The sequence below is a fragment of the Anser brachyrhynchus genome (assembly GCF_964034855.1).
Source record: "Anser brachyrhynchus genome assembly, chromosome: 3".
NCBI lineage: Eukaryota > Metazoa > Chordata > Aves > Anseriformes > Anatidae > Anser > Anser brachyrhynchus.
Window position 1 is genome coordinate 46,153,735 of NC_137696.1, and position 17,668 is coordinate 46,171,402.

Below are 17,668 nucleotides of genomic sequence, written 5' to 3' on the forward strand. Positions count from 1 at the left end.
CTGCCTTGCACGCTGCTCATCAGCACGCGGTGTGCTGGTCCTGCTCCACGGGGATGGAAAGCGTGGAGAGGGGAAAGGAGCGGGAGGTAGAATGGCAGAAGACACGTGGGGAGGGGTTGGAGAGCAGAAACGAGTGAGGAGGATGGATTATTTATTTATTTATTTATTAATTTATTTTGCATGAAACCATGCACGTGGGCTCCCTGCATGGAGCATGGCCACCGCACCTCGTGCTGCAGTGCCGGGCTCGTGGGCTGCCCACCCGGCCCTGCTGCCTTGCACGAGGCAGTGGCAGCTTTTCTGGACTTCCCAGGCAAAATCAAAAGCACAGAAAGAAAAACACCCCCGTGCCTTCCTCCCTGCACTGCCCCCTCTGCTCCTTTTTGTCGGCTGTCAGCAAAAATCAGCAACCGAGCGTGTTCCCGTTCTCATGGCGTCGTGGCACGGCCGTGGAAGAGGGGCGCAATGAGCGGCAGTGTGACGTGCCATCACCTGGGGTCGGCGGTGGGCGAAGCTGTCTGTGGAGCCGGGAGAGGGGAAATTTGGCAGGTGCCACATGGGGGGAGCTGGGGCGCCCCGAAGGGACTGTGGGGCAGGCAAGAGGACCTGTTTTGGCAGGAGGGACCTTGTGGGGGGTGCACGGCTGAGCCCAGGCTGCCTCTTGGTCCCAGCAGGGCTCTGCCCCCTCGCTGCTCTGCCGGGGCCACCGCCGCGCTCACCCAGGCCTTCTCGTCAACTGCAAAGGCAGTCCCGAATCCGGGGGGTTTCCAGCAAGTCACCCATTGTCTGTTCATCTCCGCTCCTGGCTCAGCACAATTTCAGATTAAACGGCATGTGATCGACAACTTTGGTGCCTCTCACTGTTTTTGAGGCTGCTCAGTGCTTCGTGTTGTAAGACCAAATGTTTACCTGCCTACAAGGCCTGCAGACCTCAGCAGCTCACCGCTCCGCTGACATGTTCTGTGCTGGGTATCGGTCTCGGTCTGAATGCGTTTGGGAAGCTTCAGCAAAAGTGTTTTTGCTTGCTTACAAGAAAGAGATGAGAGAAACATTTTTTTTTCTTCATATTCAAACATGTTCTTAAAACGATCAGTTGAGAAGCCCTAGCACTTTCTGCCTTTGGAGCAGAGACTTGAGATTTGGCAGATATCAGGAATGTGCCTTTGGTTGTTCTTCACGGGGGAAAAAAAACCTTGAGCTAAGAAACCTTAGGAAAAAACCCAACAGCCTCAGATCTCAGGCACTCAACAGAAACTTCTTAGAGGTAGGAGCTGGATTCTCTGAAGGCACTTTTGTTCAGTGGAGACTTGTTCAAGTCTGGCGGCTAAATCGCTGACTCGTGCGCAGTAGGCGTGCTGCAGCCCCGCGCCGCGGGTGAGGAGCGGCTGCTCTTTGAGATGAAAGGTTTCTGCGGGACAGGGGCGCTGCCGTGCTGGGGACCAGAGCCTGGAGATGCTCTCGGGTGCTGCCTGTGCAATGCAGGGGAGGGCCGGTTGAGTACGGGGAGGGCCGAGGTGCAGCGCGAGCCAGGGCAGGGGACAGGCGGCAGGTGTGGAGCTGGACGTGGGAGCTGGGCTGAGGCAGAAGGCAGGCTGGAGGGGCGAGGAGGAGCAGGAGGAGGCAGGTCTGGGGGTATCTCGCCCCACCAGGCTGTACCTCCTGCAGAGCATCGGATGCGGCAGACCCAGGGATTTCTGCCGCGTGGCAGCCCTCTGTTGTCAGCAAAAGCACGGGGAGCCCACTGGCAAGGGCTGCGACCATCCTGCCTGCTCCCTCAGCGCAGGCTGATGGTCTGCTAGCACTCCCGGTTACTCTGCTCCGGAGGCAGGACCCCAGCAGCACTTGGTGATGCCGACTGCATCGCTCTCTGCTCCGCATCCCTGGGCTGGAGCACGACCAGAGCAGCCCTCAGATAAATCACCTGCCAAGCTCGAGCAAGCCCCCGTCAGGCACGTGCAGAGTGAAGGTGTGTGCAGCGAGTACCTTGGGCACAGGTGGGGAAACTTCCGACGATCGCAAAGGCAGATCCCCCTTCCCTGGCTAAGTACCAGTGCCGGTCTCTGAAGACCGAGGCACTTAATCTCTCTGTTTGAACAGAGCAAGCTAACATATATCTTGCTAATCTCATTCTGGGAGACAGTTGAATTATTTTAACTAAAAATTACCAAAAGAGCCTGCCTGAGGCAGACTTCCAGCACAGAGTATTTCAGCTCGAGCAACTGAGCTTTGGCAAAGCTGTGAGTAACGGAAAGCAGTCATTAATAGGATGCGTTAACCAATTTTAACTGCAGGCAGTGCTCACGGGGCAAAATGACAAACTTTGGCACTGTGGATGGCTCCAGAAGGAAAGATGTACTTGTCCTTGTGACATCTCACCACTACCCCTTTGGGTAGCTGTGTAGTACGGGCAAACGATGGTAAAACATGAAGAGAAACACATGGGATTTGTCTTTCCCTCACATTCATGGGAAAAGGAAAGGGAAAAACTTGAAACACGTGTCCTAAGCTATTGGTGGGAGCTTGGCCGTGTCTAGCTGCATGCACGTGTGTTACACGTAGCACAAATAACAAACCCAGCTGTGCCTTGTGCACTTCCAGCGTAACATCCACAATCCTGCCGGTGTCAAAATCGGCCAGCGGGGAGGCAGCTGGGGCTGGAGGCACAACGTGTGGAGGCCTCAGGCTTAACGTGCTGATCAGCGCCGTCCTTCTCCATAGAGAGCAGGCATGGAGCATCCGAGGGGCTTCTTCCAGAAGACCAGCCCCTGAGCGGTGGTCGATCTCGAAGGAGGACCTCTTGCCACCCACTGCTGACCCCTGGTAAGCCCGTCTCATGGACAGAGCCCACCTCATGGACAGAGCCCACCTCTGCTCATGAGGGCACCCAGATATTTGCAATGCAGCAGGGGAGCAGGACCAGACCCTTGTCCGTGGAAGGAGGAGGTGCAGGGGGTGGCGGTGCTGGTGCAGCACAGTGTGTGGCTCTGCTCCGAGCCCTCGTCACTGTCACCACGAGCGGCCCAGGGGATGCAGCCCCCTCACCCCACAGCCTCTGCACCCAGCAGGGGCTGGGTTTGGGGTTCAGAGGGTGACGGGGCTGGCAGCACTCGCTGCCCCTCCGCGTTTTTCTGCAGGAAGAAGTGTTTTCCTTTCTCTCTACGCTTCATGGGGAGCTGTGTAAACAGCACTCGCCCCTGAATGTTGATACCTTCAAATGATTGTATCAGCCTCTTAGGGATTTATTCACCCAAACTGCAATATTTTGTTATTTAATCTTTCCTTTAGTGATTCAGTTGTTGTTCTGTACTGAACACCACCCAGTTTGCCAATATCTCTTTGGCATGCGAGTGCCTGCAGAGGGAGGAACCATCTTCCTTCTGCTCTTTTGTATGATGCTCTTCACCTCTCTGCAAGTCAAAATCAGGCCATCTTATTTTATAAACCAGCATCTAATTCGCTGCCTACTCTTATCCCTGTGCTAGGCCCTTTTCAGCAGCTGCTGCAGGTTATTTGTCCAAATGTGTTTCCTTGCATTGCCCACATTCCGGGCAGGAGCTTTTAGATGCTGTTTTCCTTCCCAATCCCCTATCTCAGAAAGATTGTTTATGAGACTGAAATCATAACAAGAAACCAAAGCTCAGGCACTCTTCCCTTCCTCGTTACTAAATCCAAAATGATCCTTTCGGAAAAAGAAATGCTTTGCAGGTTGTTATTTCTGCAGCCTGGGAAAGGATTTCTTCTCATTTACAGCCCCACTGGGTACTCATGGCGCTGTGCACTCGACAGGCTGATGGGTGCTGTGGCTGTGAGCAAGGGACGGGGCTTGGAAATGGAGAGCAAGGCTCTGCCCAGCCCTCTGCTGTCCTGGGCACTGATGTGCTCTGCCTCAGCTCAGGCAGGGGTTTTAAGAGCTGAGCGTTTGGATGGGTGAAAGCTTTGGAATGACATATGCACTTTGTGTGTGCAGGTGATGCTTCATCTTTATATTCCAAGTGCATTAGGACATGAAAGAAGCCAATTTCAAGGTAGTCTGCAAGTGACACACAAGCCCAGGCTGCAAAACACATGCTGCTTGAAGAGCATTCACTAAGATGTCCATGCAGATTTTATTTTCCTTAAGAAGCCTTTTGAGCTACTTCTTTCCTGCAGGCAACAGAGGTGAAAATCCACTGGGTTTTGGACCTAACCTCCCAGCCAAGAGAAGGCAGAGGCAAAGGGGGTTCTGCAGGCAGTTCCCAGTACCATTGCCTTAAGCAGGGAACTGGAAGCTGCTCCAAAGCTGTGGGAGCCAACCCGGTTTGCCTGTGGCTGTCATGTTAATTTTTCTCCTTTTGAGGTCTGAATCCTTTAAATCTTTGTTTTATAGGGGTGAATAAAAACTGACTACAGCCTATGGAGAGACCTGGAAGCCATTTGGTGCAGAAAGATCACAGAAATCTGAGAATGAATGCAAGCTTTTAAACTGAAAATAATGTGTACATTTAAAGAGCAGAACATGCACATACATTCACAATGGCTGCTATCAAGACCTCTGGCAGTTTCTCTGAGTATTAACGTCCTGGTCCTGGAGATTTCTGCTGCCCCTCAGGCTTCTGTCCCTTTCTGTGTTGTTACTTGCAGTGTTTAAGCCCCATTAAGTTTAAGTGCATACATTTTCTTTGGCTATTCAGCCCTAGCCACTTTGGGGAGAAATTGGCCAGAGTCCCTGAACCTAAAATAATCAAATGTCTGTTTTTCCATTGAAAAGGATCCCATTTATCTGGCAAGCAGTGCAAAATGGAATAGGTAACTCAGTGCAAACATTCTCTGAGAAACCTGTTGTTGCAAAACGAGGCAAGTGGCTTGCACATAAGCAGATAAGGTACCTTTACCAATGCCCAGGTTGTTGCACTGTGTGTCAGTGTATGTGGTTTCATAATACATGTGACTTTTATTATCAATCTCTTGGTTTCTACCACTCTCTTTAGAAATACAGCAGCCATGAGCTGTAGCCCAAGGAGCACAGCCTTTCAGACACTCCTTTTGCGAGTATCTGTCATGCTCCCAGAGAGGATGTCTTTGTTTCAGGATTGTTCTGGGCATGAGAATTAAAAATCAAAACGGAGATGGTGGCCAGCATGAAGAACCAGCCAAAGTTATTTTAATGAATTTCTTTCCATACCTGCCAATCCACCCTCCCCTGCAGGAAAAACAACTCTCGTATGAATAAAGCATATGGCATGGAAGATAGAGTGCCGATGCCAAGTTTGTCTTTGCCTTAGCAGAACTGGCTGTAAGATGCTGAATCTGCAGATCTTCCCCTGGAACATGCTCTTGGAGAGAAAAGGGGAGGCACTTTCCCACTGTCGCTTTAGCCTGGCTCCTGCGGTCTCACTGTTCAAGTCCTCACGGTGCAGGACAGCGCGGGGCAGACGCAGCACTGCCTTCCAGTTGGTGGATATCAGCAGGCAGCAGCAGCAAAGAAAGCCCATCAGTGAAGTGGGCTAAGTATTTGAGAGGGACCTGAAAACCACCTGCGTGCAGGTCACTGACTGCCCGTGATGGCTGCTGTGCCGGCCGACAGGCGTGCCTGCTGCTGTGGGGTTTGACACCCTGCTCCTGGACGTGGTTCCTTATCCCGTTGGGTCCATGTCTCTGGCAATATTGGAGGACCACTGTACTGCAGCTGCCAAGAAGTGAGGTGGTGTTCAGCGTAAGTCCCTCCATCAGCACTTGTCCTCCAGTCAGCCACCTCCACAGGTTGCTTCCCGATCCTAAAGTAGGTGTGGTGGGCTGTGAGAGATGCCCTTCTCCCTCCACGATAAAACCCTGGATGCTGGCTCTGTCTGTGGCCAGCCCTCACAGGTCAGTCTGTCCGTGCACAGCGTGGCCAGCTCAGCCCTGCCAGGTGAGGCTCCTGGGGGACACATCGGTGGTGGGTCCTGAGGTGGTGCAGCTACGTGGCACCTCGCCACCACCTGCTCAGCTCTGCTCTGAAGGACGTAAGATGTCGGAGGGACCTTAGTTTTGGTGCCCCACAGAGGAATGCCTCGCCAGGCTTAGGTGACAGCTGACGAGGAGGTTTGAGTGTCTAAATTTAGAAGTTAGGCAGCCAAGGCCCTTATTGGGCCTATCTCTGCTGGGACTGAAGCTGAGCAGATTTATATAGAAGGAACGGATTCCTAGCTAAATTACTTTAATCTTCCAGACAGCTATGGAAATGTTTGTGTTGTGTACTCTACGAGACATGTTTCTTCTACAGACCTGAGAGAGGAGGCCACCACGCTGCTTGGACGCTTGCCATGGGGGGACACCATGGGTTAGGAAAGGGGTTCTGCCCCCACAGGACCTTCTGCAGCACTTTGGCCAGGCGATGAAGTCCCCGTGTGTGAGGAAAGCCTCTTGCTGTGGGTAAGCGAGGTCTCTGTTTCCAGAAGTTAGAAGATACCCGGCAGGGTGACGAAATTAATGGCCTGGGGAGTCCCTTTGTTTAAATGAACACTGGGAGAGACGGGGGGAGGCGGCTTGGCGTTTCACATGGTTAATGTTCCCAGTCCTCTTCTTCATCCTCTCATGGCAACCTGTGTACTTTGCAATGCAAAGGCAAATGAATCTCTGCTCTGCAGAAATGTAAATGTTTTGATAAAACCATTCTTAACAAGTTTGATTCGTTTAATCAGCTTGATTAACTGCAGAGCTTTATGGTCTTTAATCAGGAAGGATTTACTATAAATTACCATTTCTTGCAGTTTTGTGAAGAACACGGTGGTGGACGAGAGCCTTCCCAGCATGGAAGGCACTTTCCAACTTCAGCACCCAGCCCTGCCCCTGCAGCTCCACGTGTTTCAGGTCCCTGCAGACCTGTGGGGCAGGTGCTGGGCTAGGGGTGGAATGGAAATGCAGCTGCAAGCTCCTCAAGAGACCCTCTTTCTTGCATCTGCATCTCCTCGGTGATTAATCTCATCTTCCATTAAAGGTGCAGCATGCCTCTTCCAGCCAGGCCCACGAGAAAGGAAGCACAATCGTACACAACAGCCCTCTCCTCATCATGTTTCACGAACAACCTTGACCTGCACTGGATTTTCAAGGGCTGGCTACACATAATTCCCAGGTTTACCAGTAGAAAGAGAAGAAAAAAAAAAAAAATTGATCGGAAGATCTTAGTTGGGTACACGTCACAACGTGGTTTTTCCTCTCTCCCGTTCAGCATGGCAGACTGACAGGCTGCAAAATAGGTCCAGCTGGAAAGAAGATAATTTTGTTCTGCTCTGCCCAGCCTCATTTTTCAGCGCTGAATGTCCAGTTGTATACCTGTATGAAACCTCTGAGGCCCTGGAGGCTCCACACAACGATGATTTATTCATTTTTAATAGGCAAACTTTTGTCCATATTACATTTCTCCGTGCCTTTTAGTCACTATCGCAGACTAAAGCAACCAAGGGGAGATTTAAAACAACCGAACTCTCCCCTCACATTTAGATTCTGCCCAAAGCACCGGAGCAGCTGGAGCGTTTACAAAGTCTCCGCACCAGCAGGTTTGCTCTTCGCTCCGCAAGCACTCTTCCCTCGTTGCGCTGCCATGCAGCAGGGCCGCTCCGCAGCAGGTCTCAGGGGGGCTGTGATCAAAACGCACAGGCTGAGCAGTGTGGTTTTGCAGCTCTCTTCAGACAGCCTTGTGCTTTTTACTCCCACCCAACTCTAAAGTGGAATTGCCTATGAGGAAATTGTGTATTTCATAAGAAAGGAATGTTTTTCATCCTTTCCCCGCAATTCTGTGGCCAAGCCTCACTTATAGTCCGTTAGACTTTGCACCCCCATGACCTGAATGCTCATTTCTAAAGGATTCCTGTTGTCCGGTTTCCCTTGGATCCTGTGCTCGGCTAGCTGGCTGACTTCCTGCACCTTGGCTTCTTGGAGAGCACGTCAGGTAGCTCTGCAGGCCCTCCGGTGCAGAAGCAGAGGATGCGCAAATACCCTTTGTTCAGTGTCCTGTTACCACAGGCAGCTCCCCACGGGCAGGATCCTGGGGCAGACCAGGTCAGGGCGGGGTGAGCTTGGAACAGGCGTGTGAGATCCCTCACTCGTGCTATGGGCTCTGTGGCGGTGCAGGAAAATGAGCGGGACACGTGCCTGGCTGCGCGGGCACCCGCGCCTCTGCGGCCCAGAGTCCTTCCGCACGCACCGCTTCACAGGCCAGGGTGGTGCATGAGGAGAAACCCTGCTCCTCTTTCACCTTCGACATTTCCACACGGTACGAAAAACTCTTGGCCGTTCGCCAGAAGTTAGGATTTGATGACTTTTTTCTATTTTTCCTTTTTTCTTTTCTTTTTTTTCCCCCACACAGACTAAACATTCACATGTCATATCCTGTCCGAGCAGTTGTTTCAATAGCTGCCCTGCCTGCGGGTTTCAGTGGCTGATCCTCTGCAACCATGACTATATTTAATGAAAGATTATGTCTCCGTAAGGCCAAAATGTTTGTTATCCAGCTTTGGCTTCTGAAAGAAACCCTGCAAATGTTTCTGAATCAGATGTGTGTGAAATGCTGTGCAATTTCTCTAATACCAAGGTGGAAAATCTGTTCTTTCCCTATTAATAGACTAAAAATCAAAACAGAGGTGAGGGGTTAAAGCCAAATGGTTTCATACACTATGAATTCATCAGAGTTTCACATTCCCAGCAAGGGGAATGTTTGAAAGCAGAAGAAATGAATAGGAATAAATAAAAAAATGAAACCAAATAAATATATCTATTTAAAAACTAGGATTGGGTTTTCTTTTCATCTCCTCATGGGAGTTGCTTGCATTTCAGAGCTGTGCACTCAGACCCCCCCGGAGGGCTCTGGCAGGAGCAGGCAGGGCCACCAGAGAGCCAAGTGGCCCTTCACAGAGGCAGAGGCTCAGAGTTGTCCTTCGAAACAGTTTCAGCTTATGCTGCAGGCACTGCTGCATGTGCTTGGGGTTGGGGAGGCCACAGCTCACTGTGCAGTCAGAGGAAACGGCGAGAAGCTCAGCTGGGGTTCAGGATGCAGCACAGTTCAGGCGGCTTTGAAAAAGAAAGTCTTACAGCTGGTTGCTGGATCCAAGGAGGACGCGGTAACACGCTGCTGGTGACCTCCTGGGAAAAGCCACAGATAACTGACGGCTGTTAAATCCCTCTTTCATCATGCCGTGTGAACAGCACATGGTGGCGGGATCTGCACTGGAGACTGTTGCATCACAACTCATGGTTTCAGCAGAGCTTTGCAGAAAAAAATGAAAGTAAACTGTGTTATTTTCAGCCTGAGCAGTGAGCAAATTCTCAGTATCTAAATGAGAGCCCTTAGAGTAAGCTCCAGGTGTTGCAGGAAGTGGTGGAGGCGACTCAGTAAATGTCACACTTCCCTCTAGCTCGGTTCTGAAGTGGTGTCCAAAAATAACATTTCATGGGCATCTGGCTGCTTGAGATGGCCCTGCTGTTTTCGTGACACTCACAACTAACCCTGCCTGGCACCTTCCTGATTTTACATCACCGTCCCTGTCACGAGTGTCTGCCTTTATCTTCCTGTCTTTGTGCTTTCCTATAAAGCCAAATACATGGCAAGTCCTGTAGGTCTCCAAAAACAAAGCATTAATCCCTTTCATCCTCATTGCATTGCTTTGATGCATGTTCTTAAATATTTATGCCCTGTGACTGACCAATATTTCCTACCCTGTTTCAGTCCAACACGTTTTTCTCTGCAACTGCCCTATTCCAGCGTGCCTGAGGGCACTAACCAGACACCAGGTCTGTGCAGCTGGAGAGTGGTGTGATGGAAAGGAGAAACATTTTATGTCTGGAGGTGTGGACTGTCCCAGGAGGTCCCAGGACAGCTTAGGAAACCAGGTGGCACATGAATGGGGACGCAGCTGGGGAAGCATCAGGTGTTGTGCGTGGGTGCTGCAGGCTGAGCGTGCCAGGCAGGTAGAGGCATCAGGATCTTTGCTGTTCTATATGGACAGGCCCCATAAACTTCTGCAACTGCTGCTTAGTCTGGATTTTATAAATTGAGACTTCCGTTTTTATCCGAGCCTCACTTGAGAATGATTTTAAGGTAGTTGCCTAACCACAGGGTATCTGCTCCTACTACTGTGACAATGCTTCAGACGAAGTACTGCTCCCTCCTTAAACCTAACCCGGGTGCTCTCCTGCCAGGAGGCATCTCAGCCTCAGCCCCACAGCCCCGAGGGTGTTATCTCCCAGCGGTGAGCTGGGTGCTGAGTCCTGGAGGGGGATATCCTGGCAGTGCCGTAGCTGCCCTGGCCGGTGGAGATGGCCGTGCCTCTCGTGCTGATGGTGAAACCACCCTGGAGCCCCTTGCCGTAGCATGAACTGTCACCTCCTGCTTTCACAATGACGAGGTTTCATATCCTTCTCGCAGCTCTTGGCTGGAGCTGCCCAGGCCGCACGCCAGCCCCTGCAGCCACCGTCTCCTCGTGGAGGATAGGGTAGCCCGTGCCACAGCATGCTCCTGCTCCTGCCTCCTGTCTTGCGTGGCAGAGGGAAGTGGTGGGGCTGGCAGCGGTGGGGCAAGCACTCTGTTTTGGGGTGCACCTCCTTGTTGTTCCCGTGTATTCTGCTTTGGACCACCCTGTGGCGTGGTCCCAGAGTACATGGGCTTCATTCCTTGTGCAGGAGACCAATCTGGAAGATGCTCTCCAGGAGCACCCTGACTGCTTCCCAGAACAGCCCACAGGGCCAGATGCAGTTTGTCCGAAGTAACCCCCCCAGCCTGCGTGCTACACCTCTGTCGCAGGTGCTTTGCCCCCACAGATCTGCTCCTATTGGGCTGCATGACTGGCTCTTGGAGATGCCACACTTGTGACCACTGCTGGAAGTGAGCAAAACTGGGCTCCCCTGGTAGTGGCCAGGGTCCGGCCTTCTGGGACAGTGCCTTGAAATTGGTGCCAGGCGACACCAACACACCAAAGTGTGGCTGGCAGCAGTCCAGCAGTGCTGGCAGAAGCCCACCCCTCACCACGGCAAGGGGGGCTGTGGAAGTACGCAGAGGGCAGCAGGCCTCAGCCTCACGCCCGCACCATGCCTGCCGCCTGCAGCCGGGGTGGAGAGGGCTGCGGGTGCCATGGGGCTGAGGGCATTGAGGCTGAGGGACAGATTTTGTTCCTGGAACTGGGACATCACAGGCCGTGGAGTTTTTGTGCACGGTTCAGACGGGTCACTTCAAGCCTCAGGTATGGAAAATGGAGGCTGTTTTGCTTCTTGTTTATGCTGAGGGGACTGTGTGTGGGTGTCGCCATTTTGCATCGTGTTTCTTTGCACAAGTTTCCAGGGCCTCTGCTGTTCTGCGATAAAAATTCATACCTTTTCGCTGACTTAGATGAAGGAACCCTTTGGAGACTGATGTCGCCTGCATCTCAAATACTCAGAAGTGTTTGATCACGAGTTTTGGATGACTTCAGGGCCAGACTCACTGATTTACAAAGCTTATATGCCTGCTGTTCAAAACTTATGAAATATGGAAGTGATTTGTGTATGGCTGGGAGAGGTGCTCACATGCTCTAAGGTTTTTTTTCTTTTTTCTTTTTTTTTTCTTTTTTTTTTTTTCCACTGTGTCTTTACAATTTCTGAGTCTCTGGGACTTTTTACTGTTTCTTTTAAGCAGACCCAAATAGCTTACAAGGAACATGCTTAAGTGTGGGGAGCCCAAACTTGGGGACAGATTTCTCTGAAAAGGTCACAGTGATGCAGCTTTCCAGGGAACCTTGGGGGGGGGGGGGGCGGCAGATTTCGGTGGCAGGGCCCAACTTGTCCCGGCGGTGTCATCGGCCGGGGCGGCCAGGCACGGCAGCGCGCCCGCGCAAGGTCTGGCACCCTGCGGTTTCCTGCCGGGGCGAGCGGCCGTTGCTGGTGATGATTCAGTGCCAGTGCGATGGGCAGAGGTCTTCCTGCAGGGATGTGCAACCAACCCCAGGGGCGAGGGCAGCAGGGCAGGGGGACTCAGCAGGACGCAGGCTGATGCCGTATTCCTGCAGAAATGAGTGCCAACAGGGCTCCTGCGGCTGTCCCAGGTCCCAGGGCGCTTCTGTTGGGTGTGAGCAGCACCACGGCATTGCTGGCTGTGTCCCTCTGGCACGCAACCTGTGCGTTGGGCTGACAGAGCAAAGCTTTAGGCTGTCCTTGGAGTGCTGTGAAGTTTTCCAGGTGATGTGGGCGGCATGGAGGTGCACGGGGTGACTCGGAGCCTCCCCGGGGCTGTGCCTGCCGCGCTCGTGGCAGGTACGGTGCTGCTTTAGCAGAGCTTTGCATAATTTCTCGAAGGGAAGGATTTAGCAAGACAGAAAAGAGGAAATGCAAATGTCTTCCTTTATTTTTATTTTTTGGTAGGGTAGCCGCACACTCACGATCTCTCCATTCACTCCAGCAGCTGCATGCGGCACGCTCAGTGACCGGAAGGTGTGGTCCAGCTGTGTGTGCGCAGCCGATGCAAAGCCTAGAAAATAACAAACACAGGCTCACCAGAGCAGGGCACGTCCGTTACTGCCTGCACGCTGTAATTCAGGAACTAACAGATGTCCCCGAGCTTTGTGCCTGGCCTGAAAAGGACACGAGAAGGGAACTGGTTCAGGGCTCATGCACAGCTGCGCAGATCAGATGACTCTGTCAGCTGAACCTGCCCACTAACCGGCCCTGATTTATCATAGCTGGAACCCTGACCTTTATTTGGGCACAAAAATACTATCTTGGAAATCTCGTTGCCGGCTCTGTAAAGGATGAGAGCAATGGTCATAACAATTCATAGCGTTTCTGTAAGGAAGGGTCTGGTTACAGGGTGAGATGTGCAGCCCTCCACAGCTGCGTGCCTCGCACCAGAGTTCATTGGAGGCGACCACAAAAGACGTTTTCCAGGGGACAGGCTCACGGGACCTTTAACATTTCCACTCACATTTATCCAGGGGGTGACAGGGCACTGCTGCACACGAAGGTCTTGCGCCCACCTTTGCAGGGTGGGGGGCTCAGACCCATGGCTGCTGTTGGCTGTTTGGTGGCTGGTGCGAAACGAGCTGGCAGCTGCCGCCAGAGCCTGTGTCACGAAACCACTGTACGTTGGCAGCCTCAGCCCCAACTGAACAAGCCGGGCTATTTTTCTCATCCTTACTTAGAACATAAAACCTGGGCTTGAGCTCTGCTTTCACGTGGTGAGGTGACCAAATGCCGTCTGAAGATAGCTCTGCAGATCAGCGTGGCCAGGGCTTGACCATATTTCAAAACACAGCTGAAAAGTAGAACTGGAGAACCCCTGTGGATTTCCTTTCAGCCTCATCTACCCTGGCTGGGCAAATGGTGCTGGGGGCCGTTACGGCCACAGCTGAGTTTCGGGCACACTCAGCTGGGGCACTGATGCACGGGCTTTTATGAGACGGTGCAAGAAGGGAGCATGGGTTGGTGGCTAACGCTGAGGAGCAGCAGCTTGGGGATACAGGCTGTGTTAACCTGTGGGCACCACCTTGCAGATTCATAACTGTGGGCAGCTCCTAATTCCCTGTGTTTGCTTTTTTTTTTTTTTCTCCAAAATGCACTGATAAAGGCTGAGAATGAATCCTGAGGGACAGCTCAGTCCGAGGGACCTCAGAAGGCACCTCTGCAGAGCAGATGGGTGTTGTGCAACGCTTATCTGCAGCGATCTGTGACTAGTTCCCCGAAGGCAGGAGCGCGAGGCGGTGCGGAGTTCACAGCAAGGCCCAGCCTGTGGCTGTGGCCCCAAGGGAATTGTAGTTTCCCTGCCAAATATGACTTCGTTCAAGACCTTTTCCTCAATGTTTGCAGCAGCGTGCATACCCTCAAATTTCAGTTTCATAGTTTAAGAAAGCATCTGAAAAAGCCCCTCAGAAGAGCAGGCAGAGTGGCACCAGGCTGCACAGATGACCACAAGGAAATCAGTAGTTGGGGACATGAAAGGGCAAGAAGGTGCCAAAGTCAAAGGCCATGTAGTTTGTTTGCAGTGAGTCATGATCTTCCACTTTCATACGTACCCCTCATCCGTCTGCATGGTGTCCTACTGTCTGTCTTTGTGGGGTTGTGGGGAATGACCACACACCTCAGCTTCCCTGGACAACCCTCTTTTCCCTTGCTTGTCTTGGTGATTCTGCAATTCAACAGTGCCTGCGGTGTTGTTTCATTAATGCAGCTGGTTTTTGATGGTTCAAGGATATTTACTTAGGTTCCATGGCCCCACTGAGGAAAAAATGGCTCTTTAGTAAGAAAAGCCTGATGGAAAGGGTGGTTTATGAAAGGAACAAAAGTTTGGGAAGAGGGGAAAAGTCAAGTGAGTGCAAACACCAGTCAAAGCTGTTCCCTTGCTCAAAATGAGTATTAAGAAAACTTGCTCAGTGGGTCACGATGAGCTCATTCAGTCCACTAGATTACTGGAAAAATCTTCCACTTTGACAAGTATGCATGTGTCTGTGTTGAGTCAGAACCTGGCAGAGCAGCTTTAGTACACATTTTTGTTATAAAGAAGTCCCCTTCGTCTTTTGTGACCCTAAAAAATTTCTGGCCTGAATATTCTTTGTGTTTCTTTTTTTCTTTTTTTTCTTTTTTTTCCCACACAGAAAATGTAGGCACTGCAGTGTTGTATTTCATTGGGAATATGGTATCTGGGGCCTGGGGTGGGTCTGTTTTCCTACCTGCAACACTTTTCTTCGCTGTTGTGCATCCTTTTATTTGCTGACCAGCCAGCTTTTATTTAGTATACAAGTAGTGGTGCACGAAAACATTGCAAGCGCACCCCTGCGCATGCTCACACACAGAAATCACATTTCCAGAAGTTTGCTGCGAGCTCACAAAAATTTTCTGCTGAACTTCTTGGCATACTTTCAATGCGAGGCTGGCAGCTATTGTACGATGAATCCAGCCTACAGTGCGGAGGCCTCAGAGAAAAACAACGAGATCTGTGACACTAAGAAAACACAGTCATAGACACCACAAAACTACGCTGGGACGGGCACAGTAGTTGTGGGGAGGGGTCATGGTCAAATATGCTATTTCAAGCAAAATCTGAGAGGAGGATGTGTTCTTAGCCACAGGAAGAGCGTTGTCTTAGTCAGAACAGTTAATCATGCAACATGAAGAGAGATACGTACAGTAAGCCCTCATGATTTCTGTTTCCAGCAGCTTTTTTCCTCGTCTGAAATGACTTGCATATATTTTCGTATTGCTAATTTGCAGTACGGTAGCATTTGTGCTCCGGCCTTGTTGATGGAAACCTGGAGGTTCTCCGGGCCGTGTGAGCCATGCTGTTGTCACAAAGCTAACCTCCCCGTGCCTCTTTCAGGCAGACAGAGAGAAAGAGAAAAAAATGTCCGGCTGACGTCAATGAAGACCACACTGCACTGGATAATATTACTGTGTGCCTCAACCACCCACTCCCTTTAATTTACTAGAAACTAAGCAAGCTGTTTTGAAACCCATAGCTTCCAGCGTGTTTGCGCTGCTCTCCCTCCACCAAAGGCCATTAATTGTCAGGAGCTTGAAAGCTACCTGATGCCTTGTTCAAAGCGCTGAAACAGAGGGGATTTCCATGAGTAATAATTTCAGTCTGTGCCTGTGCAGTGCACCGTAGGCTAGAGTAAATTGATCCAGCTGCTTGCAAGGCTAGATGGAAAAGTGCCCGGGGGGGCCGGAGCACATCACCAGATGGAGCTGGATGCTGTTGTCATCACGTGGGGCTCCCCAGCTGCTGGGCATGCTCGAGCTCGGCTTCCACCACGAGCGGGGCGCGCGCAGCCTTCCTGTCTGTGCTGACTTGCAGGGTGAGGCAAAGGCGCTAGCGCATGTTGCAACGTCTTCTCTTGTAATGAAAAGGATAATTTTAGATTAGCCAGAACTGTTGGCGTCTTTTTTTTTTTTTTTTTTTTGATGGTGGTGGTTTTTCTCTTTTCCTCTCCTCCCTCCTCAATGTCCCTGCCACAATAACCCCAGCGATTTGTGCATATGTTTTGCTCAGCAGCAGCCTTCTCCATGACAGGGACTATAAAAGCTTCTGAGAGGCCAGCTACCTCTACAAATAATCAGAATTGGCAGGATTAACCTGTAACCCGAGGCGGCGAAAATACAGATTCCACTAGCCAGATGGCAGAGTTCAAAGATCCACTCACTTCCTGGCTGAGGTTGCACAAGTTAATTTTTATCCTTGTTAAAAAGAAATAAGAAGTGAAAACATAGCAATAAAATGTGTGCTGCTTGCTATCTCTGGTTTTAATCACATTTATTTTATTCCTTAGTGTTTTGTTATTAAGTAGGTTTGGGGGATGTTAGGAAAATACATTCTTTCTCTCTTCTGGAGATGTTTAAATCCTACTTGGTTTCTTTGTATTTTGCTGGGGCGTTTGTGTGATCAATTCAATTTAGTCTGTTGGCAAGGAGCGCTAAATAGGAGGAACTAATTAAAATAACCGGAATGCAATTCATTCTTTCTTTTTTTTTTTTTTCGTTTCCCAAATGAACAATTCAATTAGATTCACAGAAAAAACTGCACAGCAAGTCTGCACCCTGGTCCTGGAGGCTTCCGCATGGAGGCCCCTGCAGGTTTGAAGCTGCTGGAGCCGGAGCCCTCTGGCAGAAGTGGGGCATTCGGGCAGTACTGCAGCACCGGGATGTTGTTGCACCCTTCCTGAGGCCGTGCTTGTAAATGTACTCCACCAAGAGGATCGGGGTATCTACTTCAGAAGGCAGCTCTCGGTTCTTTGGCCCTGATCGCATGACTTTCCTCACAAGCTAAGTGTTAACTGTGACAAGGAAGGCTGCATAGTGTGAGGCTCAGATGCGTGCCTGTGCCACCACCGTCATGTGGGTGCCATGAAGCATATGCAAAGGTAGGTGGCTTGGCCAGCAGAGTGCAGAGGCAGGAGTGGAAGAATAAAGTTCATGGGTTGTTTTTGTGACGGTTTGTCCTGGCTGGCTGGGCCATTAATGAAAACAGACGTGGAGCTGCTGGCAGCGCGTCTGAGAGCCTGCAGGTACCCTTCAGGAGAGCAGCACTGGGAGTTCCAGGCAGGGAGTTTATGATTAATTTTGCAGGCATTTATTGTGCAATACGAAATGGCCACCGGCCAGCTCAGAAGTTAAGCCAGAAGATGACTGTCAAATGAAACTGTTACGTTTGGCAGATCTTTCCAAAGCTGCTGTGCAAAACAGGCATATTGAAGCTAATTTCTGGATTTTCCAGATCCTCTGCACAGCTCATTCTTGTATCACGGTCCTCTTTGTTTTCCCGTTTTCAGTAGAATAATTGGCTTTGACTTGCACGCTGTATAAATTTTAGGTCAGGATTTTTCCTACAGACAGCCCTCGCTGTGCCTCACATTTGCCAGCACCTCTCTCCTTCTGGTAATTCCTCCTTGAACAGTCTTGCAAGGAACAAGCTCTACCCCACTGCGTGTTCTGAAAACAAAACTGCGTGCTCCTTGAACGGCCCGTGTAGGCCAGATGAAGGTGAGAGGGGGACTAACACGGCGGTGGTGAGAAGGGAGCCCTGCCCCTGCAAGAGGCTCGTGACAGACATTTCCCTCCTGTGTGGCCGGCCCGAAGGTGAGGTCAGTCAGCGAGCTGTGTTTGGACACTGTCTGGCACAAACAATCCAACGATAAAGCTTAATGTGTAACCAAGGGTTTTTTTCTTCTGTGTCAGCAGTTGGCAAGAAGACACTGTAAAT

General features: G+C 51.0%; 1 long non-coding RNA gene across 1 annotated transcript in view; it reads left to right on the forward strand.

Annotated features, from left to right (window-relative positions):
• Nucleotides 1-17,668, forward strand: part of LOC308193517 — an 81,950-nt gene that overhangs the window by 11,965 nt on the left and 52,317 nt on the right. The window contains exons 2-3 of the long non-coding RNA XR_013949699.1: nucleotides 2,719-6,390; nucleotides 6,729-16,829. This is a non-coding gene — a long non-coding RNA (uncharacterized lncRNA). The remainder of the gene's footprint in view (nucleotides 1-2,718; nucleotides 6,391-6,728; nucleotides 16,830-17,668) is intronic.